This window comes from Octopus bimaculoides, unplaced genomic scaffold (genome assembly GCF_046866305.1).
Source record: "Octopus bimaculoides isolate indiv1 unplaced genomic scaffold, ASM4686630v1 contig40, whole genome shotgun sequence".
Classification (NCBI taxonomy): domain Eukaryota; kingdom Metazoa; phylum Mollusca; class Cephalopoda; order Octopoda; family Octopodidae; genus Octopus; species Octopus bimaculoides.
In genome coordinates, this window is record NW_028315290.1 from 206739 (window position 1) to 230000 (window position 23262).

Here is a 23262-nt window from a genome sequence, read left to right on the forward strand (position 1 = left end):
GCGGCCGCTACCGTACCCGTGACGGGGCCCGATTCCCGATTCGCGAGTTTGCGGGTCGGGGCCCGGCGGAATAGTCAGGCTCTAGGTGACCCTCATACCCCAAGGGGGTCCAGACTACTATGTAGGGTAGTCGTCGATCGGACGGTCGTACCCTATGACCCGCACCCCGAACCGCAGCCGATTGAAAGGCAGACGGTCGGCCGGCGGCCGGCCGGCCGGGCGCCGCCGCGTACCCGCAGAGCCGATCGAAAGAGGCCGAATTGAGAGCGACGCCTCGGCGGCGGACAGCCGCCGCCGAACCGCCGGCACCGCGATGGTAAGGCCGACGTGTCGGCTGCGATACGAGCCACGCGGCCGGTACCGTACCCGTGAGTTTGCGATCGAAAGCGCTGTCGGCCGGGAGTGTGTGCGGCCTAGCCGGCGGCGGACTAGGCGGACGAGAAGGAAGCGATTGGGAGCCAGCAAAAAGAATGCGGACGCTTCGGCGGCGGACTGCCGCAGGCGAGATGGAAAGGCCGACGTGTCGGCTGCGATACGGGCCGCCAAGGCGGACGAGAAGGAAGAAGGAAGAAGATGAAGAAGCCGAAGCAGCAAGCAAGCAAGCAAGCCGAGCGAGTCGTGGCGGCAGCGAGAAGGAAGCGATTGTGAGCGAGCAAAGAGAATGCGGACGCCTCGGCGGCGGACGGCCGCAGCCGAACCGCTGGTGCGATGGAAAGGCCTACGTATCGGCTGCCTTACGAGCCACGCGGCCGGTAGCGTACCCGTAAGTTGGCGATCGAAAGCGCTGTCGGCCGGGAGTGTGTGTGTGTGTCTGTGTGTGTGTGTTACACGGCGGCCAAGGCGGCCAAGGCGGACGAGAAAGAAGAAGAAGCAGAGGAGGAAGAAGCAGCAGCAAGCGGCAGCGAGAGGGAAGCGATTGGCAGCGAGTAAAGAGAATGCGGACGCCTCGGCGGCGGACGGCCGCAGCCGAACCGCCGGTGCGATGGAAAGGCCTACGTATCGGCTGCCTTACGAGCCACGCAGCCGGTAGCGTACCCGTGAGTTGGCGATCGAAAGCGCTGTCGGCCGAGAGTGTGTGTGTCTGTGTGTGTGTGTGTGTTACACGGCGGCCAAGGCGGACGAGAAAGAAGAAGAAGAAGCGGCAGCGAGAGGGAAGCGATTGGCAGCGAGTAAAGAGAATGCGGACGCCTCGGCGGCGGACAGCCGCCGCCGAACCGCCGGTTCGATTGAAATGCCGACGTGTCGGCTGCGATACGAGCCACGCGGCCGGTACCGTACCCGTGAGTTTGCGATCGAAAGCGCTGTCGGCCGGGAGTGTGTGTGTCTGTGTGTGTTACACGGCCGCCTAGGCGGACGAGAAAGAAGAAGCAGGCCGAGCGAGTCGTGGCGGCGGCAGCAGCAGCAGCGGCGGAAGTAGCAGCGAGAAGGAAGCAATTGGGAGCGAGCAAAGAGAATGCGTACGCCTCGGCGGCGGACTGCCGCCGCCGAACCGCCGCGGCTCGATGGAAAGGCCGATGTGTCGGCTGCGATACGAACCACGCGGCCGCTAGCGTACCCGTTTCGGGGTCCGAGTTCCCGAGTTCGCGAGTTTGCGGCTCGGGGTGCGGTGGGATAGTCACCCTCTAGGTGACCCTCATACCCCCAGGGGGTCCAGACTACTATGTAGGGTAGTCGTCGATCGGACGGTCGTACCCTATGACCCGCACCCCGAACCGCAGCCGATTGAAAGGCAGACGGTCGGCCGGCGGCCGGCCGGCCGGGCGCCGCCGCGTACCCGCAGAGCCGATCGAAAGAGGCCGAATTGAGAGCGACGCCTCGGCGGCGGACTGCCGCCGCCGAACCGCCGGCACCGCGATGGAAAGGCCGACGTGTCGGCTGCGATACGAGCCACGCGGCCGGTACCGTACCCGTGAGTTTGCGATCGAAAGCGCTGTCGGCCGGGAGTGTGTGCGGCCTAGCCGGCGGACTAGGCGGACGAGAAGGAAGCGATTGGGAGCGAGCAAAAAGAATGCGGACGCTTCGGCGGCGGACTGCCGCCGGCGAGATGGAAAGGCCGACGTGTCGGCTGCGATACGGGCCGCCAAGGCCGCCAAGGCGGACGAGAAGGAAGAAGATGAAGAAGCCGAAGCAGCAGGCCGAGCGAGTCGTGGCGGCAGCGTGAAGGAAGCGATTGTGAGCGAGCAAAGAGAATGCGGACGCCTCGGCGGCGGACGGCCGCAGCCGAACCGCCGGTGCGATGGAAAGGCCTACGTATCGGCTGCCTTACGAGCCACGCGGCCGGTAGCGTACCCGTAAGTTGGCGATCGAAAGCGCTGTCGACCGGGAGTGTGTGTGTCTGTGTGTGTGTGTTACACGGCGGCCAAGGCGGACGAGAAAGAAGAAGAAGAGGAAGAAGCAGCAGCAAGCGGCAGCGAGAGGGAAGCGACTGGCAGCGAGTAAAGAGAATGCGGACGCCTCGGCGGCGGACGGCCGCCGGCTAGATGGAAAAGGCCGACGTGTCGGCGCTGCGATACGAGCCACGCGGCCGCTAGCGTACCCGTTTGGGGGTCCGAGTTCCCGAGTTCGCGAGTTTGCGGCTCGGGGTGCGGTGGGATAGTCACCCTCTAGGTGACCCTCATACGCCAAGGGGGTCCAGACTACTATGTAGGGTAGTCGTCGATCGGACGGTCGTACCCTATGACCCGCACCCCGAACCGCAGCCGATTGAAAGGCAGACGGTCGGCCGGCGGCCGGCCGGCCGGGCGCCGCCGCGTACCCGCAGAGCCGATCGAAAGAGGCCGAATTGAGAGCGACGCCTCGGCGGCGGACTGCCGCCGCCGAACCGCCGGCACCGCGATGGAAAGGCCGACGTGTCGGCTGCGATACGAGCCACGCGGCCGGTACCGTACCCGTGAGTTTGCGATCGAAAGCGCTGTCGGCCGGGAGTGTGTGCGGCCTAGCCGGCGGACTAGGCGGACGAGAAGGAAGCGATTGGGAGCGAGCAAAAAGAATGCGGACGCTTCGGCGGCGGACTGCCGCCGGTGAGATGGAAAGGCCGACGTGTCGGCTGCGATACGGGCCGCCAAGGCGGACGAGAAGGAAGAAGATGAAGAAGCCGAAGCAGCAGGCCGAGCGAGTCGTGGCGGCAGCGTTAAGGAAGCGATTGTGAGCGAGCAAAGAGAATGCGGACGCCTCGGCGGCGGACAGCCGCCGCCGAACCGCCGGTTCGATTGAAATGCCGACGTGTCGGCTGCGATACGAGCCACGCGGCCGGTACCGTACCCGTGAGTTTGCGATCGAAAGCGCTGTCGGCCGGGAGTGTGTGTGTCTGTGTGTGTTACACGGCCGCCTAGGCGGACGAGAAAGAAGAAGCAGGCCGAGCGAGTCGTGGCGGCGGCAGCAGCAGCAGCGGCGGAAGTAGCAGCGAGAAGGAAGCAATTGGGAGCGAGCAAAGAGAATGCGTACGCCTCGGCGGCGGACTGCCGCCGCCGAACCGCCGCGGCTCGATGGAAAGGCCGATGTGTCGGCTGCGATACGAACCACGCGGCCGCTAGCGTACCCGTTTCGGGGTCCGAGTTCCCGAGTTCGCGAGTTTGCGGCTCGGGGTGCGGTGGGATAGTCACCCTCTAGGTGACCCTCATACCCCCAGGGGGTCCAGACTACTATGTAGGGTAGTCGTCGATCGGACGGTCGTACCCTATGACCCGCACCCCGAACCGCAGCCGATTGAAAGGCAGACGGTCGGCCGGCGGCCGGCCGGCCGGGCGCCGCCGCGTACCCGCAGAGCCGATCGAAAGAGGCCGAATTGAGAGCGACGCCTCGGCGGCGGACTGCCGCCGCCGAACCGCCGGCACCGCGATGGAAAGGCCGACGTGTCGGCTGCGATACGAGCCACGCGGCCGGTACCGTACCCGTGAGTTTGCGATCGAAAGCGCTGTCGGCCGGGAGTGTGTGCGGCCTAGCCGGCGGACTAGGCGGACGAGAAGGAAGCGATTGGGAGCGAGCAAAAAGAATGCGGACGCTTCGGCGGCGGACTGCCGCCGGCGAGATGGAAAGGCCGACGTGTCGGCTGCGATACGGGCCGCCAAGGCCGCCAAGGCGGACGAGAAGGAAGAAGATGAAGAAGCCGAAGCAGCAGGCCGAGCGAGTCGTGGCGGCAGCGTGAAGGAAGCGATTGTGAGCGAGCAAAGAGAATGCGGACGCCTCGGCGGCGGACGGCCGCAGCCGAACCGCCGGTGCGATGGAAAGGCCTACGTATCGGCTGCCTTACGAGCCACGCGGCCGGTAGCGTACCCGTAAGTTGGCGATCGAAAGCGCTGTCGACCGGGAGTGTGTGTGTCTGTGTGTGTGTGTTACACGGCGGCCAAGGCGGACGAGAAAGAAGAAGAAGAGGAAGAAGCAGCAGCAAGCGGCAGCGAGAGGGAAGCGACTGGCAGCGAGTAAAGAGAATGCGGACGCCTCGGCGGCGGACGGCCGCCGGCTAGATGGAAAAGGCCGACGTGTCGGCGCTGCGATACGAGCCACGCGGCCGCTAGCGTACCCGTTTGGGGGTCCGAGTTCCCGAGTTCGCGAGTTTGCGGCTCGGGGTGCGGTGGGATAGTCACCCTCTAGGTGACCCTCATACGCCAAGGGGGTCCAGACTACTATGTAGGGTAGTCGTCGATCGGACGGTCGTACCCTATGACCCGCACCCCGAACCGCAGCCGATTGAAAGGCAGACGGTCGGCCGGCGGCCGGCCGGCCGGGCGCCGCCGCGTACCCGCAGAGCCGATCGAAAGAGGCCGAATTGAGAGCGACGCCTCGGCGGCGGACTGCCGCCGCCGAACCGCCGGCACCGCGATGGAAAGGCCGACGTGTCGGCTGCGATACGAGCCACGCGGCCGGTACCGTACCCGTGAGTTTGCGATCGAAAGCGCTGTCGGCCGGGAGTGTGTGCGGCCTAGCCGGCGGACTAGGCGGACGAGAAGGAAGCGATTGGGAGCGAGCAAAAAGAATGCGGACGCTTCGGCGGCGGACTGCCGCCGGTGAGATGGAAAGGCCGACGTGTCGGCTGCGATACGGGCCGCCAAGGCGGACGAGAAGGAAGAAGATGAAGAAGCCGAAGCAGCAGGCCGAGCGAGTCGTGGCGGCAGCGTTAAGGAAGCGATTGTGAGCGAGCAAAGAGAATGCGGACGCCTCGGCGGCGGACAGCCGCCGCCGAACCGCCGGTTCGATTGAAATGCCGACGTGTCGGCTGCGATACGAGCCACGCGGCCGGTACCGTACCCGTGAGTTTGCGATCGAAAGCGCTGTCGGCCGGGAGTGTGTGTGTCTGTGTGTGTTACACGGCCGCCTAGGCGGACGAGAAAGAAGAAGCAGGCCGAGCGAGTCGTGGCGGCGGCAGCAGCAGCAGCGGCGGAAGTAGCAGCGAGAAGGAAGCAATTGGGAGCGAGCAAAGAGAATGCGTACGCCTCGGCGGCGGACTGCCGCCGCCGAACCGCCGCGGCTCGATGGAAAGGCCGATGTGTCGGCTGCGATACGAACCACGCGGCCGCTAGCGTACCCGTTTCGGGGTCCGAGTTCCCGAGTTCGCGAGTTTGCGGCTCGGGGTGCGGTGGGATAGTCACCCTCTAGGTGACCCTCATACCCCCAGGGGGTCCAGACTACTATGTAGGGTAGTCGTCGATCGGACGGTCGTACCCTATGACCCGCACCCCGAACCGCAGCCGATTGAAAGGCAGACGGTCGGCCGGCGGCCGGCCGGCCGGGCGCCGCCGCGTACCCGCAGAGCCGATCGAAAGAGGCCGAATTGAGAGCGACGCCTCGGCGGCGGACTGCCGCCGCCGAACCGCCGGCACCGCGATGGAAAGGCCGACGTGTCGGCTGCGATACGAGCCACGCGGCCGGTACCGTACCCGTGAGTTTGCGATCGAAAGCGCTGTCGGCCGGGAGTGTGTGCGGCCTAGCCGGCGGACTAGGCGGACGAGAAGGAAGCGATTGGGAGCGAGCAAAAAGAATGCGGACGCTTCGGCGGCGGACTGCCGCCGGCGAGATGGAAAGGCCGACGTGTCGGCTGCGATACGGGCCGCCAAGGCCGCCAAGGCGGACGAGAAGGAAGAAGATGAAGAAGCCGAAGCAGCAGGCCGAGCGAGTCGTGGCGGCAGCGTGAAGGAAGCGATTGTGAGCGAGCAAAGAGAATGCGGACGCCTCGGCGGCGGACGGCCGCAGCCGAACCGCCGGTGCGATGGAAAGGCCTACGTATCGGCTGCCTTACGAGCCACGCGGCCGGTAGCGTACCCGTAAGTTGGCGATCGAAAGCGCTGTCGACCGGGAGTGTGTGTGTCTGTGTGTGTGTGTTACACGGCGGCCAAGGCGGACGAGAAAGAAGAAGAAGAGGAAGAAGCAGCAGCAAGCGGCAGCGAGAGGGAAGCGACTGGCAGCGAGTAAAGAGAATGCGGACGCCTCGGCGGCGGACGGCCGCCGGCTAGATGGAAAAGGCCGACGTGTCGGCGCTGCGATACGAGCCACGCGGCCGCTAGCGTACCCGTTTGGGGGTCCGAGTTCCCGAGTTCGCGAGTTTGCGGCTCGGGGTGCGGTGGGATAGTCACCCTCTAGGTGACCCTCATACGCCAAGGGGGTCCAGACTACTATGTAGGGTAGTCGTCGATCGGACGGTCGTACCCTATGACCCGCACCCCGAACCGCAGCCGATTGAAAGGCAGACGGTCGGCCGGCGGCCGGCCGGCCGGGCGCCGCCGCGTACCCGCAGAGCCGATCGAAAGAGGCCGAATTGAGAGCGACGCCTCGGCGGCGGACTGCCGCCGCCGAACCGCCGGCACCGCGATGGAAAGGCCGACGTGTCGGCTGCGATACGAGCCACGCGGCCGGTACCGTACCCGTGAGTTTGCGATCGAAAGCGCTGTCGGCCGGGAGTGTGTGCGGCCTAGCCGGCGGACTAGGCGGACGAGAAGGAAGCGATTGGGAGCGAGCAAAAAGAATGCGGACGCTTCGGCGGCGGACTGCCGCCGGTGAGATGGAAAGGCCGACGTGTCGGCTGCGATACGGGCCGCCAAGGCGGACGAGAAGGAAGAAGATGAAGAAGCCGAAGCAGCAGGCCGAGCGAGTCGTGGCGGCAGCGTTAAGGAAGCGATTGTGAGCGAGCAAAGAGAATGCGGACGCCTCGGCGGCGGACAGCCGCCGCCGAACCGCCGGTTCGATTGAAATGCCGACGTGTCGGCTGCGATACGAGCCACGCGGCCGGTACCGTACCCGTGAGTTTGCGATCGAAAGCGCTGTCGGCCGGGAGTGTGTGTGTCTGTGTGTGTTACACGGCCGCCTAGGCGGACGAGAAAGAAGAAGCAGGCCGAGCGAGTCGTGGCGGCGGCAGCAGCAGCAGCGGCGGAAGTAGCAGCGAGAAGGAAGCAATTGGGAGCGAGCAAAGAGAATGCGTACGCCTCGGCGGCGGACTGCCGCCGCCGAACCGCCGCGGCTCGATGGAAAGGCCGATGTGTCGGCTGCGATACGAACCACGCGGCCGCTAGCGTACCCGTTTCGGGGTCCGAGTTCCCGAGTTCGCGAGTTTGCGGCTCGGGGTGCGGTGGGATAGTCACCCTCTAGGTGACCCTCATACCCCCAGGGGGTCCAGACTACTATGTAGGGTAGTCGTCGATCGGACGGTCGTACCCTATGACCCGCACCCCGAACCGCAGCCGATTGAAAGGCAGACGGTCGGCCGGCGGCCGGCCGGCCGGGCGCCGCCGCGTACCCGCAGAGCCGATCGAAAGAGGCCGAATTGAGAGCGACGCCTCGGCGGCGGACTGCCGCCGCCGAACCGCCGGCACCGCGATGGAAAGGCCGACGTGTCGGCTGCGATACGAGCCACGCGGCCGGTACCGTACCCGTGAGTTTGCGATCGAAAGCGCTGTCGGCCGGGAGTGTGTGCGGCCTAGCCGGCGGACTAGGCGGACGAGAAGGAAGCGATTGGGAGCGAGCAAAAAGAATGCGGACGCTTCGGCGGCGGACTGCCGCCGGCGAGATGGAAAGGCCGACGTGTCGGCTGCGATACGGGCCGCCAAGGCCGCCAAGGCGGACGAGAAGGAAGAAGATGAAGAAGCCGAAGCAGCAGGCCGAGCGAGTCGTGGCGGCAGCGTGAAGGAAGCGATTGTGAGCGAGCAAAGAGAATGCGGACGCCTCGGCGGCGGACGGCCGCAGCCGAACCGCCGGTGCGATGGAAAGGCCTACGTATCGGCTGCCTTACGAGCCACGCGGCCGGTAGCGTACCCGTAAGTTGGCGATCGAAAGCGCTGTCGACCGGGAGTGTGTGTGTCTGTGTGTGTGTGTTACACGGCGGCCAAGGCGGACGAGAAAGAAGAAGAAGAGGAAGAAGCAGCAGCAAGCGGCAGCGAGAGGGAAGCGACTGGCAGCGAGTAAAGAGAATGCGGACGCCTCGGCGGCGGACGGCCGCCGGCTAGATGGAAAAGGCCGACGTGTCGGCGCTGCGATACGAGCCACGCGGCCGCTAGCGTACCCGTTTGGGGGTCCGAGTTCCCGAGTTCCCGAGTTCGCGAGTTTGCGGCTCGGGGTGCGGTGGGATAGTCACCCTCTAGGTGACCCTCATACGCCAAGGGGGTCCAGACTACTATGTAGGGTAGTCGTCGATCGGACGGTCGTACCCTATGACCCGCACCCCGAACCGCAGCCGATTGAAAGGCAGACGGTCGGCCGGCGGCCGGCCGGCCGGGCGCCGCCGCGTACCCGCAGAGCCGATCGAAAGAGGCCGAATTGAGAGCGACGCCTCGGCGGCGGACTGCCGCCGCCGAACCGCCGGCACCGCGATGGAAAGGCCGACGTGTCGGCTGCGATACGAGCCACGCGGCCGGTACCGTACCCGTGAGTTTGCGATCGAAAGCGCTGTCGGCCGGGAGTGTGTGCGGCCTAGCCGGCGGACTAGGCGGACGAGAAGGAAGCGATTGGGAGCGAGCAAAAAGAATGCGGACGCTTCGGCGGCGGACTGCCGCCGGTGAGATGGAAAGGCCGACGTGTCGGCTGCGATACGGGCCGCCAAGGCGGACGAGAAGGAAGAAGATGAAGAAGCCGAAGCAGCAGGCCGAGCGAGTCGTGGCGGCAGCGTTAAGGAAGCGATTGTGAGCGAGCAAAGAGAATGCGGACGCCTCGGCGGCGTACGGCCACCGCCGAACCGCCGGTTCGATTGAAATGCCGACGTGTCGGCTGCGATACGAGCCACGCGGCCGGTACCGTACCCGTGAGTTTGCGATCGAAAGCGCTGTCGGCCGGGAGTGTGTGTGTCTGTGTGTGTTACACGGCGGCCTAGGCGGACGAGAAAGAAGAAGCAGGCCGAGCGAGTCGTGGCGGCGGCAGCAGCAGCGGCGGAAGTAGCAGCGAGAAGGAAGCAATTGGGAGCGAGCAAAGAGAATGCGTACGCCTCGGCGGCGGACTGCCGCCGCCGAACCGCCGCGGCTCGATGGAAAGGCCGATGTGTCGGCTGCGATACGAACCACGCGGCCGCTAGCGTACCCGTTTCGGGGTCCGAGTTCCCGAGTTCGCGAGTTTGCGGCTCGGGGTGCGGTGGGATAGTCACCCTCTAGGTGACCCTCATACCCCCAGGGGGTCCAGACTACTATGTAGGGTAGTCGTTGATCGGATGGGTTCGCCGACTGGAAGGAATGTTTTAGCCTCTCATTAATTCCGACGGTCGGACCCGCCTAACCCGCCGCACGATTGCTTTTACACGGCCGGCGTGTCCTCGATTCTTCCGCCGACCACCTCCTCGCCTAGTAGTGAGCTACCTCGCCTTCGCTGACGACGTCGTTCCGCGCCCCGCGCCGCGTCAGATTAGCTCGCTCGCCTCGCCGACAGCCGCCTGCCCGCCTGTTCGTGCTGTCACCATCGACCGATCGGTATCCTCCTCTTCCTCGCCTACGCCAAGCACTCCGACCGGAAGGGATATCCTCGCCTCTCCTTTCTACTGACGGTCGGACCCGCTTAACCCGCCGCTCGATTGATTCTACACGGCCGGCGCGTCCACGATTCTTCCGCCGACCACCCGCCCGCCGCCTCGTAACGAGCCCCTCGCCCTCGCTGACGCCGTCGTTCCGCGCCCCGCGCCGCGTCAGATTCGCTCGTTCGCCCGCCGACAGCCGCCTGCCCGCCTGTTCGTGCTGTCACCATCGACCGATCGGTATCCTCCTCCTCCTCTTCCTCGCCTACGCCAAGCACTCCGACCGGAAGGGATATCCTCGCCTCTCCTTTCTGCTGACGGTCGGACCCGCTTAACCCGCCGCTCGATTGATTCTACACGGCCGGCGCGTCCACGATTCTTCCGCCGACCACCCGCCCGCCGCCTCGTAACGAGCCCCTCGCCCTCGCTGACGCCGTCGTTCCGCGCCGCGCCGCGTCAGATTCGCTCGTTCGCCCGCCGACAGCCGCCTGCCCGCCTGTTCGTGCTGTCACCATCGACCGATCGGTATCCTCCTCCTCCTCTTCCTCGCCTACGCCAAGCACTCCGACCGGAAGGGATATCCTCGCCTCTCCTTTCTGCTGACGGTCGGACCCGCTTAACCCGCCGCTCGATTGATTCTACACGGCCGGCGCGTCCACGATTCTTCCGCCGACCACCCGCCCGCCGCCTCGTAACGAGCCCCTCGCCCTCGCTGACGCCGTCGTTCCGCGCCCCGCGCCGCGTCAGATTCGCTCGCTCGTTCGCCCGCCGACAGCCGCCTGCCCGCCTGTTCGTGCTGTCACCATCGACCGATCGGTATCCTCCTCTCCTCTTCCACGCCTACGCCAAGCACTCCGACCGGAAGGGATGTCCTCGCCTCTCCTTTCTGCTGACGGTCGGACCCGCTTAACCCGCCGCTCGATTGATTCTACACGGCCGGCGCGTCCACGATTCTTCCGCCGACCACCCGCCCGCCGCCTCGTAACGAGCCCCTCGCCCTCGACTGACGCCGTCGTTCCGCGCCCCGCGCCGCGTCAGATTCGCTCGTTCGCCCGCCGACAGCCGCCTGCCCGCCTGTTCGTGCTGTCACCATCGACCGATCGGTATCCTCCTCCTCCTCCTCTTCCTCGCCTACGCCAAGCACTCCGACCGGAAGGGATGTCCTCGCCTCTCCTTTCTGCTGACGGTCGGACCCGCTTAACCCGCCGCTCGATTGATTCTACACGGCCGGCGCGTCCACGATTCTTCCGCCGACCACCCGCCCGCCGCCTCGTAACGAGCCCCTCGCCCTCGCTGACGCCGTCGTTCCGCGCCCCGCGCCGCGTCAGATTCGCTCGCTCGTTCGCCCGCCGACAGCCGCCTGCCCGCCTGTTCGTGCTGTCACCATCGACCGATCGGTATCCTCCTCCTCCTCTTCCACGCCTACGCCAAGCACTCCGACCGGAAGGGATGTCCTCGCCTCTCCTTTCTGCTGACGGTCGGACCCGCTTAACCCGCCGCTCGATTGATTCTACACGGCCGGCGCGTCCACGATTCTTCCGCCGACCACCCGCCCGCCGCCTCGTAACGAGCCCCTCGCCCTCGACTGACGCCGTCGTTCCGCGCCCCGCGCCGCGTCAGATTCGCTCGTTCGCCCGCCGACAGCCGCCTGCCCGCCTGTTCGTGCTGTCACCATCGACCGATCGGTATCCTCCTCCTCCTCTTCCTCGCCTACGCCAAGCACTCCGACCGGAAGGGATGTCCTCGCCTCTCCTTTCTGCTGACGGTCGGACCCGCTTAACCCGCCGCTCGATTGATTCTACACGGCCGGCGCGTCCACGATTCTTCCGCCGAACCTCAATATCTCTCTCGCCATCCAGCCGGTTTCGTAAGCCGCGGCCGGGCCCCCTCGCAATCGTCGGCCCTCTAACAGTGCAGCCTCAGCCGAGCAACGAGCAAGTAGAAGCGGCGGCGGCGTCATCAGCGGTGAACGAAGCCCGCAAATCGTTTCCGCTGTCGTTATGCTTCCTTCTCGTTCTCTCTCTGGCAGCTGCCGACCGCGCAGTTTTCACCCAGCCTGCGTCCGCCCGAATACAGTGCGCTAGGCCGACGGTGCTGCACGCTTTGCGGCTCCACGAACATCAATATCTCTCTCGTCTTCCTTCCTGGCGTCGGCCGGCCAACATCGCCGTCGTCGCCGTCGCCTCCTCCTCGCCTTTCCGGCGCCATCCAGCCGGTTTCGTAAGCCGCGGCCGGGCCCGCTCGCAATCGTCGGCCCTCTAACAGTGCAGCCTCAGCCGAGCAACGAGCAAGTAGAAGCGGCGGCGTCATCAGCGGTGAACGAAGCCCGCAAATCGTTTCCGCTGTCGTTATGCTTCCTTCTCGTTCTCTCTCTGGCAGCTGCCGACCGCGCAGTTTTCACCCAGCCTGCGTCCGCCCGAATACAGTGGGCTAGGCCGACGGTGCTGCACGCTTTGCGGCTCCATGAACATCAATATCTCTCTCGTCTTCCTTCCTGGCGTCGGCCGGCCAACATCGCCGTCGTCGTCGTCGTCGTCGTCGTCGTCGCCTCCTCCTCGCCTTTCCGGCGCCATCCAGCCGGTTTCGTAAGCCGCGGCCGGGCCCCCTCGCAATCGTCGGCCCTCTAACAGTGCAGCCTCAGCCGAGCAACGAGCAACAAGCAACGAGCAAGTAGCAGCGGTGAACGAGGCCTGCAAATCGTTTCCGCTGTCGTTGTGCTTCCTTCTCGTTCTCTCTCTGGCAGCTGCCGACCGCGCAGTTTTCACCCAGCCTGCGTCCGCCCGAATACAGTGCGCTAGGCCGACGGTGCTGCACGCTTTGCGGCTCCACGAACATCAATATCTCTCTCGTCTTCCTTCCTGGCGTCGGCCGGCCAACATCGCCGTCGTCGCCGTCGTCGCCTCCTCCTCGCCTTTCCGGCGCCATCCAGCCGGTTTCGTAAGCCGCGGCCGGGCCCCCTCGCAATCGTCGGCCCTCTAACAGTGCAGCCTCAGCCGAGCAACGAGCAACGAGCAAGTAGAAGCGGCGTCATCAGCGGTGAACGAAGCCCGCAAATCGTTTCCGCTGTCGTTATGCTTCCTTCTCGTTCTCTCTCTGGCAGCTGCCGACCGCGCAGTTTTCACCCAGCCTGCGTCCGCCCGAATACAGTGCGCTAGGCCGACGGTGCTGCACGCTTTGCGGCTCCACGAACATCAATATCTCTCTCGTCTTCCTTCCTGGCGTCGGCCGGCCAACATCGCCGTCGTCGCCGTCGCCTCCTCCTCGCCTTTCCGGCGCCATCCAGCCGGTTTCGTAAGCCGCGGCCGGGCCCCCTCGCAATCGTCGGCCCTCTAACAGTGCGGCCTCAGCCGAGCAACGAGCAACGAGCAAGTAGAAGCGGCGGCGTCATCAGCGGTGAACGAAGCCCGCAAATCGTTTCCGCTGTCGTTATGCTTCCTTCTCGTTCTCTCTCTGGCAGCTGCCGACCGCGCAGTTTTCACCCAGCCTGCGTCCGCCCGAATACAGTGCGCTAGGCCGACGGTGCTGCACGCTTTGCGGCTCCACGAACATCAATATCTCTCTCGTCTTCCTTCCTGGCGTCGGCCGGCCAACATCGCCGTCGTCGTCGTCGCCTCCTCCTCGCCTTTCCGGCGCCATCCAGCCGGTTTCGTAAGCCGCGGCCGGGCCTCCTCGCAATCGTCGGCCCTCTAACAGTGCAGCCTCAGCCGAGCAACGAGCAAGTAGAAGCGGCGGCGTCATCAGCGGTGAACGAAGCCCGCAAATCGTTTCCGCTGTCGTTATGCTTCCTTCTCGTTCTCTCTCTGGCAGCTGCCGACCGCGCAGTTTTCACCCAGCCTGCGTCCGCCCGAATACAGTGCGCCGCGTCAGATTCGCTCGCTCGCTCGCTCGCTCGCTCGCTCGCCCCGCCGACAGCCGCCTGCCCGCCTGTTCGTGCTGTCACCATCGACCGATCGGTATCCTCCTCCTCCTCGCCGACCCGCGGCCTCGTCGACGTCGTCTTCGAGGACCCGGTCAGGTTACGCCGCTGACCTCGTGTCGCGTCGCCGCCGGCGCGGCGGACGGGCTAGTTGTCGCTTCCCGATCCGCCACAGGCGACGCGACGTCACCGAAAGAGAGCGGTGCTGTGTGTTCGTCCCGCTAGACCGGGACGGATCAACAACCGTGGCTACAACTCCGGGTTTCGCGGCGGTGGTGCCCCCCCCCGCAATCTCCTCGCGCTCGCCCATCCCGGCATCGTCGTTGCTTTGGCTCGTTCGGCGGCTGCCGACAACGCCGTTTTCGTCATCGCACACACGCTTCTCGTTGACCGCAGCCCGTGCTGTCGCAATCGTTTCGGCTCGCTCGCTTCCCCGCTCGTCGTCCTTCTCGCGTGGCGGCGGCGGCGGCGGCAGCAGCAGCCAGAAACCGCCTCGCTTCTTCAACCCGCACCGGCGCCCGTCCTACCGCAGCGGCCCGGTGTGCGGCAGTCGGATCGCAAACCGTTTCTACTCGGCGAACTCTTTTTCTTCCGTCTGGCGCGCTTTTCCGCTGCTACAGCAGAGCGGCGGATTAGGACGCGTAACGTACGTACGAACGAACGGCTACCGCAGCAGCAGCAGCGGCGGCCGCGATTTTTCAGGCTTCTCCTCCTCCTCCTCCTCCTCTTCGCTTTCGTTTGCTCTCCGCGCGGCGGCGGCGGCGATGGCAGCAGCGGGACTTCCGCCTCGACATCCGCCTCGACTTCCGCTCTCAGCCGACCGACGCGACGGTGACGCTACTACAGCGACGACGACGACGACGACGACGATACCTGGTTGATCCTGCCAGTAGTCATATGCTTGTCTCAAAGCTTAAGCCATGCAAGTGTAAGTTCATGCCGTAAACGAATGGTGAAACCGCGAATGGCTCAGGAACCGGACCTAATCCTCGGGACCGTATTCCTCACCGCGAGGAGAGTGGATAACTGTGGCAATTCTAGAGCTAATACATGCAACCGAAGCCGCGATCGCAGGTCGCACCCGGGCGTCGGGCCGAAAAACGGCTTCCGGCAGCAGCAGCGGTCTTCGTCGCCGCAGCGCCTCCGCGTGCTCGGCGTCGTCCCAGCCGCTGCCGGTCGTCGCCGGCGCCCGCTCGGCCGGGTTGGTTCCGGGACTGCTCGCCAGTTCCCGCCGCCGCCGGTCGCGACGATACGGTCGGCCTTCCGCATTGGTCGCGGCGCAAATATTAGACTGAGACCGACGCGTACGGGCCGTCGCAGCAGCCGCCGTCGCCGTGCTTCGCACGCGCGCGGGTCTAGGCGTGCGTCGGCTTCACGCCCCTTCGATTTTGGTGACTCTGGATAACTGTCAGTACGATCGCACGGGCTAGTATCGACTAGCCTTCGCGCGACGGGTCCCCCGCGAGTCCGCCCTATCAACTGTCGACGGCCCGGTAAGTGCCGACCGTGGTGGCAACGGGTAACGGGGAATCAGGGTTCGATTCCGGAGAGGGAGCATGCGAAACGGCTACCACATCCAAGGAAGGCAGCAGGCGCGCAAATTACCCACTCCCGGCACGGGGAGGTAGTGACGAAAAATAACGACGCGGGACTCTGTCGAGGCCCCGCGATCGGAATGAGTACACTTCAAATCCGTTAACGAGGATCGACCGGAGGGCAAGTCTGGTGCCAGCAGCCGCGGTAATTCCAGCTCCGGTAGCGTATATTAAAATTGTTGCGTTTGAAAAGCTCGTAGTCGGAATTCGGGTCTCGAAAACGTGCCCCAGCACGTTCGGGGCGACGGCGCCGTCGCGGGCGTGCCTCGCGCGCGTCCGCTTCGGTCGTCCGTTCGCACTCCCGGCCCTATTCGCCGGTGCGTGCGCGGTCGGGCCGCGGAGCTCTGCGCGCATCGTCGCTGCGACGGTCTCTCCGGTAGCCCGTCACCCGCCTCCGTAGCTTCCGCTTCCGTCCTCTCGGTCGGTCGGTCGGTCGGTCGGCATCGGCACGCGATCGTTCGGCCTCGCCGCCGTCGTCGCTGCTGCCGCCGCCGCTGCCGTCTCCTCCGTCGCTTGCGGCGGTACGCGGTGTTTTCGGGGGAAACAAACGGGGGTCGAGCGTCGCCCGGGGCATCGCCGCTCGCACGCGTTTCGGTAGCGCGTCCACCTCCCGGTCGTTTCGGCCCGCACGGTTCCTCCGAGGGTGCTCTTCGCCGAGTGTCCGAGGCGGCCGGTACGTTCACTGTGAAAAAATTAGAGTGCTCAGAGCGAGCCCCGCCGGCTTGCATACGAAAAGCATGGAATGATGGAAAATGGCCTCGTCCGCGCGTCATCCGTCGGTCTCCGTTCACGACGAGGCAATGATCGAAGGGAGCGATCGGGGCCACTCGTATTGCGACGTTAGAGGTGAAATTCTTGGATCGTCGCAAGACGCACTGCAGCGACGGCGTGTGGCAAGCACGTTTTCCTCGATCAAGAGCGAAAGTCGGAGGTTCGAAGACGATCAGATACCGTCGTAGTTCCGACCGTAAACGATGCCGACTGGCGCTCCGCCGGCGTTCGCTTCGATGACCCGGCGGGGAGCCTGCGCGGGAAACCATAGTCGGTTCCGGGGGGAGTATGGTTGCAAAACAGAAACTTAAAGGAATTGACGGAAGGGCACCACCAGGAGTGGAGCCTGCGGCTTAATTTGACTCAACACGGGAAAACTCACCCGGTCCGGACACCGGTAGGATTGACAGATCGATAGCTCTTTCTCGATTCGGTGGGTGGTGGTGCATGGCCGTTCTTAGTTGGTGGAGCGATCCGTCTGGTTGATTCCGATAACGAACGAGACTCCGGCCTGCTAACTAGCGCGTCGATTAGTGCTTTTCCGGTAGCGAGGCGGCGCCGAAGCCATCGTCGGTAGCTCCGCGCGCGGCCCGTGCTTGCCGTTGCCGCCGCTCTCCTTCGCGTCCGGCGCTGCGGCCGCGTCCGGCAACTGCCTTCTTAGCAGCCTTTCGTGCTCCGCTCCTCGCGGGTTGGTGTGCGGGTTGGTCTGGGATGGCGGTTCGCACGCGGCGTGGTTGCGGCGTCGGTTGCGGAGCGGCGGCGGTGACTCGGTCGGCTCGGCCCGCGCGAGCCCGGCGGCGGCACGCCGTCGCGCCCGGGCCAGTCGGTTGGCGAACGCAGCGCTTCTTAGAGGGACGGGCGGCAGAAAGCCGCACGAGGCGGAGCGATAACAGGTCTGTGATGCCCTTAGATGTCCGGGGCCGCACGCGCGCTACACTGGAGGTATCAGCGGGCGCGTCTCCCCCGGCCCGAGAGGGTCGGGAAACCTCTGAACCACCTCCCGTGATAGGGATCGGGGCCTGGAACCAACCCCGTGAACGAGGAATTCCCGGTAGGCGCGGGTCATCAGCCCGCGTCGATCACGTCCCTGCCCTTTGTACACACCGCCCGTCGCTACTACCGATCGAACGGTCCGGTGAGGTCCTCGGATCTGGCCGACGAGTTCGCTTACGCGCGGCGGCGTTCCGCGCCGTCGCCGGCGCGTTCTCTGATGGCCCGGAGAAGACGACCGAACCCGATCGCTTAGAGGAAGTAAAAGTCGTAACAAGGTTTCCGTAGGTGAACCTGCGGAAGGATCATTACCGCAGCAGCAGAAGCAGCCCTGCTCCGCTCCTCCGTCTCCTCCTCCTCCTCGCCTTTCCGGCGCCAGCCAGCCGGTTTCGTAAGTCGCGGCCGGGCCCCCTCGCACTCGTCGGCCCTCTAACAGTGCAGCCTCAGCCTCAGCCGAGCAACGAGCAAGTAGAAGCGGCGTCATCAGCGGTGGACGAAGCCCGCAAATCGTTTCCGCTGTCGTTATGCTTCCTTCTCGTTCTCTCTCTGGCAGCTGCCGACCGCGCAGTTTTCACCCAGCCTGCGTCCGCCCGAATACAGTGCGCTAGGCCGACGGTGCTGCACGCTTTGCGGCTCCACGAACCTCAATATCTCTCTCGCCTCCTCCTCCTCGCCTTTCCGGCGCCATCCAGCCGGTTTCGTAAGCCGCGGCCGGGCCCCCTCGCAATCGTCGGCCCTCTAACAGTGCAGCCTCAGCCTCAGCCGAGCAACGAGCAAGTAGAAGCGGCGGCGTCATCAGCGGTGAACGAAGCCCGCAAGTCGTTATGCTTCCTTCTCGTTCTCTCTCTGGCAGCTGCCGACCGCGCAGTTTTCACCCAGCCTGCGTCCGCCCGAATACAGTGCGCTAGGCCGACGGTGCTGCACGCTTTGCGGCTCCACGAACATCAATATCTCTCTCGTCTTCCTTCCTGGCGTCGGCCGGCCAACATCGCCGTCGTCGTCGTCGTCGTCGCCTCCTCCTCGCCTTTCCGGCGCCATCCAGCCGGTTTCGTAAGCCGCGGCCGGGCCCCCTCGCAATCGTCGGCCCTCTAACAGTGCAGCCTCAGCCTCAGCCGAGCAACGAGCAAGTAGAAGCGGCGGCGTCATCAGCGGTGAACGAAGCCCGCAAGTCGTTATGCTTCCTTCTCGTTCTCTCTCTGGCAGCTGCCGACCGCGCAGTTTTCACCCAGCCTGCGTCCGCCCGAATACAGTGCGCTAGGCCGACGGTGCTGCACGCTTTGCGGCTCCACGAACATCAATATCTCTCTCGTCTTCCTTCCTGGCGTCGGCCGGCCAACATCGCCGTCGTCGTCGCCTCCTCCTCGCCTTTCCGGCGCCATCCAGCCGGTTTCGTAAGCCGCGGCCGGGCCCCCTCGCAATCGTCGGCCCTCTAACAGTGCAGCCTCAGCCGAGCAACGAGCAAGTAGAAGCGGCGGCGTCATCAGCGGTGAACGAAGCCCGCAAGTCGTTATGCTTCCTTCTCGTTCTCTCTCTGGCAGCTGCCGACCGCGCAGTTTTCACCCAGCCTGCGTCCGCCCGAATACAGTGCGCTAGGCCGACGGTGCTGCACGCTTTGCGGCTCCACGAACATCAATATCTCTCTCGTCTTCCTTCCTGGCGTCGGCCGGCCAACATCGCCGTCGTCGTCGCCTCCTCCTCGCCTTTCCGGCGCCATCCAGCCGGTTTCGTAAGCCGCGGCCGGGCCCCCTCGCAATCGTCGGCCCTCTAACAGTGCAGCCTCAGCCTCAGCCGAGCAACGAGCAACAAGCAACGAGCAAGTAGCAGCGGTGAACGAGGACTGCAAATCGTTTCCGCTGTCGTTGTGCTTCCTTCTCGTTCTCTCTCTGGCAGCTGCCGACCGCGCAGTTTTCACCCAGCCTGCGTCCGCCCGAATACAGTGCGCTAGGCCGACGGTGCTGCACGCTTTGCGGCTCCACGAACATCAATATCTCTCTCGTCTTCCTTCCTGGCGTCGGCCGGCCAACATCGCCGTCGTCGTCGCCTCCTCCTCGCCTTTCCGGCGCCATCCAGCCGGTTTCGTAAGCCGCGGCCGGGCCCCCTCGCAATCGTCGGCCCTCTAACAGTGCAGCCTCAGCCTCAGCCGAGCAACGAGCAAGTAGAAGCGGCGGCGTCATCAGCGGTGAACGAAGCCCGCAAGTCGTTATGCTTCCTTCTCGTTCTCTCTCTGGCAGCTGCCGACCGCGCAGTTTTCACCCAGCCTGCGTCCGCCCGAATACAGTGCGCTAGGCCGACGGTGCTGCACGCTTTGCGGCTCCACGAACATCAATATCTCTCTCGTCTTCCTTCCTGGCGTCGGCCGGCCAACATCGCCGTCGTCGTCGCCTCCTCCTCGCCTTTCCGGCGCCATCCAGCCGGTTTCGTAAGCCGCGGCCGGGCCCCCTCGCAATCGTCGGCCCTCTAACAGTGCAGCCTCAGCCTCAGCCGAGCAACGAGCAAGTAGAAGCGGCGGCGTCATCAGCGGTGAACGAAGCCCGCAAGTCGTTATGCTTCCTTCTCGTTCTCTCTCTGGCAGCTGCCGACCGCGCAGTTTTCACCCAGCCTGCGTCCGCCCGAATACAGTGCGCTAGGCCGACGGTGCTGCACGCTTTGCGGCTCCACGAACATCAATATCTCTCTCGTCTTCCTTCCTGGCGTCGGCCGGCCAACATCGCCGTCGTCGTCGTCGTCGTCGCCTCCTCCTCGCCTTTCCGGCGCCATCCAGCCGGTTTCGTAAGCCGCGGCCGGGCCCCCTCGCAATCGTCGGCCCTCTAACAGTGCAGCCTCAGCCTCAGCCGAGCAACGAGCAAGTAGAAGCGGCGGCGTCATCAGCGGTGAACGAAGCCCGCAAGTCGTTATGCTTCCTTCTCGTTCTCTCTCTGGCAGCTGCCGACCGCGCAGTTTTCACCCAGCCTGCGTCCGCCCGAATACAGTGCGCTAGGCCGACGGTGCTGCACGCTTTGCGGCTCCACGAACATCAATATCTCTCTCGTCTTCCTTCCTGGCGTCGGCCGGCCAACATCGCCGTCGTCGCCGTCGCCTCCTCCTCGCCTTTCCGGCGCCATCCAGCCGGTTTCGTAAGCCGCGGCCGGGCCCCCTCGCAATCGTCGGCCCTCTAACAGTGCAGCCTCAGCCTCAGCCGAGCAACGAGCAAGTAGAAGCGGCGGCGTCATCAGCGGTGAACGAAGCCCGCAAGTCGTTATGCTTCCTTCTCGTTCTCTCTCTGGCAGCTGCCGACCGCGCAGTTTTCACCCAGCCTGCGTCCGCCCGAATACAGTGCGCTAGGCCGACGGTGCTGCACGCTTTGCGGCTCCACGAACATCAATATCTCTCTCGTCTTCCTTCCTTTCCTCGCCTCTGCGTCGGCCAGCATCAGCAGTGCTGGTAGGCGTAGTAGTAGTAGTAGTAGCAAATACCGAAACCCTGGACGGGGGATCACTCGGCTCGTCCGTCGATGAAGAGCGCGGCTATCCGCGTGAACTGATGCGAATTGCAGGACTCAGTGAACATCGACACCTCGAACGCACATTGCGGCCCCGGGATCCCATCGTCCCGGGGCCCCGTCCGGTCGAGAGGCGGTCACGACACGAAAAAGCCGTCCGCCGTTGCAGCAGCAGCAGCGGCGGGGAGTCGGGAGTCGCAGGAAAGGGCGCGCGCCGTGGAAGCGGGCGGGCAGCGTGAACAGCTCGCCTTTCGTTCTCGCTACTGCTTCTGCTTCCGGCACGACTAGCGAGCGCGCGCCGCTCGATCCTCCGTCTCCCGCAATGCCAGACCGTCATCGCTGCGACACCTGCCACGGAGCGGCCGACATGTGCAGTAGCAGCAGGGAACGCACCGTCCGCCGTTCGTGCGCACTCTTCTGCCTGCCGCCCTCGCCGTCGTTGCCTCCTCGTATTACTCCGTGGCTGCCGCCGCCGCCGCCGCCGCCGCAGCCGTCTGCATCTTCGGTCGGTGTTCGCTCTGTGGATCTCGTTTGCGAGCGTTCGTGCAGGCCATCGAAGACGACGACGACGACGACGACGACGACGAATCGAATGCGGTTTGCCGCAGCGACGACTTTTTATTTTTTTCTAAGCTGCCCTCGACTCGGACGAGACTACCCGCCGAACTTAAGCATATCGCTAAGCGGAGGAAAAGAAACCAACCGGGATTCCCTAAGTAACGGCGAGTGAACCGGGAGAAGCCCAACGCCGAATCTCGTCGGCCGCGCCGGTCGTCGAGAGCTGTGGCGCAAGGGTCGTACACGGTCGATCGTTTCGCCCGGCTAGGTTCGGAGTCCCCTCGATCGGGGCTGCCCAGAGCGGGTGCCAGGCCCATTCGGAGCCGGCGGCGATCGGCGGTGTTTCTTTTCGGCCCGAGAGTCGGGTTGCTTGGGAACGCAGCCCAAAGCGGGTGGTAAGCTCCATCCAAGGCTAAATACGGGGACGAGTCCGATAGCCGACAAGTACCGCGAGGGAAAGTTGAAAAGAACTTTGGAGAGAGAGTTCAAGAGACCGTGAAACCGCCCAGGGGTAAACGGGTAGGACCGCTCACCGCGATCGCGAGGGGACTCAGTCCGCTGCCACTTTCACCCCCGCCTCCTAAGGCGCCGTCGTCGCCGACGAACGCGTCGGTGGCGGCCGCTCGTTTCCGCGGGCGGTCGTCTGCCGCCTCGTCGGCGCTCGATTTCCGTGGCGCCGGCATCGGACGCACTTCCCCTCCGATCCGTCGTCGCGACCCGTTCCCGTCGGGCCGGTAGGCGCGCGGCGTCCGCAGGTCGCAGACGAGCGCCTCGGCGTCCGGAACCCGTTCACGCGGGGACCGACCGGCGTCGGGATCCACGCGCTTCTCTCGACCGGGCCCGTCGCTCCACGAAAGCGCAGGCACGGCTAACCGACGGAGACGGGCTAACGCACCTCGCCCTCAGCACTCACGACGCAGCGAGTCGCGAAAGCGACGCGGCCGCCCGCCTGCTCCTTCTTCTTCTACTACTTCTTCTACTTGCTCCTCGTCTTTGCGCGTGGTGCTACAGCAGCAGGAGCGGTGGTTGTTGGAGGAGTCGGCGGGATCGCCCGAAAAGCCGCCCGCTGCTGCCGGTCAGCGACGAGCATCGGCAACCTACCCGACCCGTCTTGAAACACGGACCGAGGAGTCCCAGTCGACTGCGAGTCGTTGGAGCCTTTCACTTTGCGAACTCCGACGGCACAGCGAAAGCGAGAACGTGACACGTCGCCGCTCGGGGGAAGGGAGTTGGGCCGCTGTCGCAGCAGCCGCCGCAGTTGCTGCCGCCGTCGTCTAATCTCGTCGGTTGCTGCAGCATCAGCGGTGGTGGTGGCGGCGGCTCGCTTCTTTTTTTGTAACACGCGGCGTTTCGAAGCATCGTTCCCGGGTCGGGCCCGCGCGTTCGCGCTCGAAAGCGCGCGTTCACGCTCCGACTCAGGTGTAGCAGGCGGCCGGGGACCCGAAAGATGGCGATCCACGCCCGGTCGGGACGAAGCCAGAGGAAACTCTGGTGGAAGTCCGAAGCGCCTCTGACGTGCAAATCGATCGTCGGAACCGGGTGTAGGGGCGAAAGACCAATCGAGCCGTCTAGTAGCTGGTTCCCTCCGAAGTTTCCCTCAGGATAGCTGGCGCCAGCAGGAGAACGACACGCAATTCCGTCCGGTAAAGCGAACGACTGGAGGCCCCGGGGACGTTGACGGCCTCGATCTACTCTCGAACTCGGAACGGGCGAAACGGGCCGCGCTACTCCTCCTCTCCCGAACGGAGGCGGCCGTTTACGAATCGTTGGGAATAATGATAATTATTTTGCGCGTTTCTTGCGACGAATGCACGGTGCCAAGTGGGCCACTTTTGGTAAGCAGAACTGGTGATGTGGGATGAACCGAACGTCCGGCTAAGGTGCCCTACGCTTCGCCCATTAGATCCCCGAAAGGGTGTCGGTCGATATAGACAGCAGGACGGTGGCCACGGAAGTCGGAATCCGCTCAGGAGTGTGTAACAACTTACCTGCCGAATCGACCGGCCCCGAAAATGGATGGCGCTGGAGCGAGCGACCG

The 23262-nt window shown here is 65.0% G+C and overlaps 2 non-coding genes and 1 pseudogene across 2 annotated transcripts in view; all 3 read left to right on the top strand.

Moving 5' to 3' along the window:
- The first annotated feature begins 14702 nt into the window (after positions 1-14702).
- On the top strand, positions 14703-17499 carry LOC149129314 (small subunit ribosomal RNA; annotated as a pseudogene).
- A 3144-nt stretch (positions 17500-20643) lies between these two features.
- On the top strand, positions 20644-20802 carry LOC149129315 (5.8S ribosomal RNA). The gene has a single exon (XR_016240017.1). It is a non-coding gene; the product is annotated as a 5.8S ribosomal RNA (ribosomal RNA).
- Positions 20803-21300: 498 nt separating this feature from the next.
- LOC149129316 (large subunit ribosomal RNA) overlaps positions 21301-23262 on the top strand; it is a 5174-nt gene continuing 3212 nt past the window's right edge. Inside the window, exon 1 of the ribosomal RNA XR_016240025.1 lies at positions 21301-23262. This exon is cut by the window's right edge and continues 3212 nt beyond it. This is a non-coding gene — a ribosomal RNA (large subunit ribosomal RNA).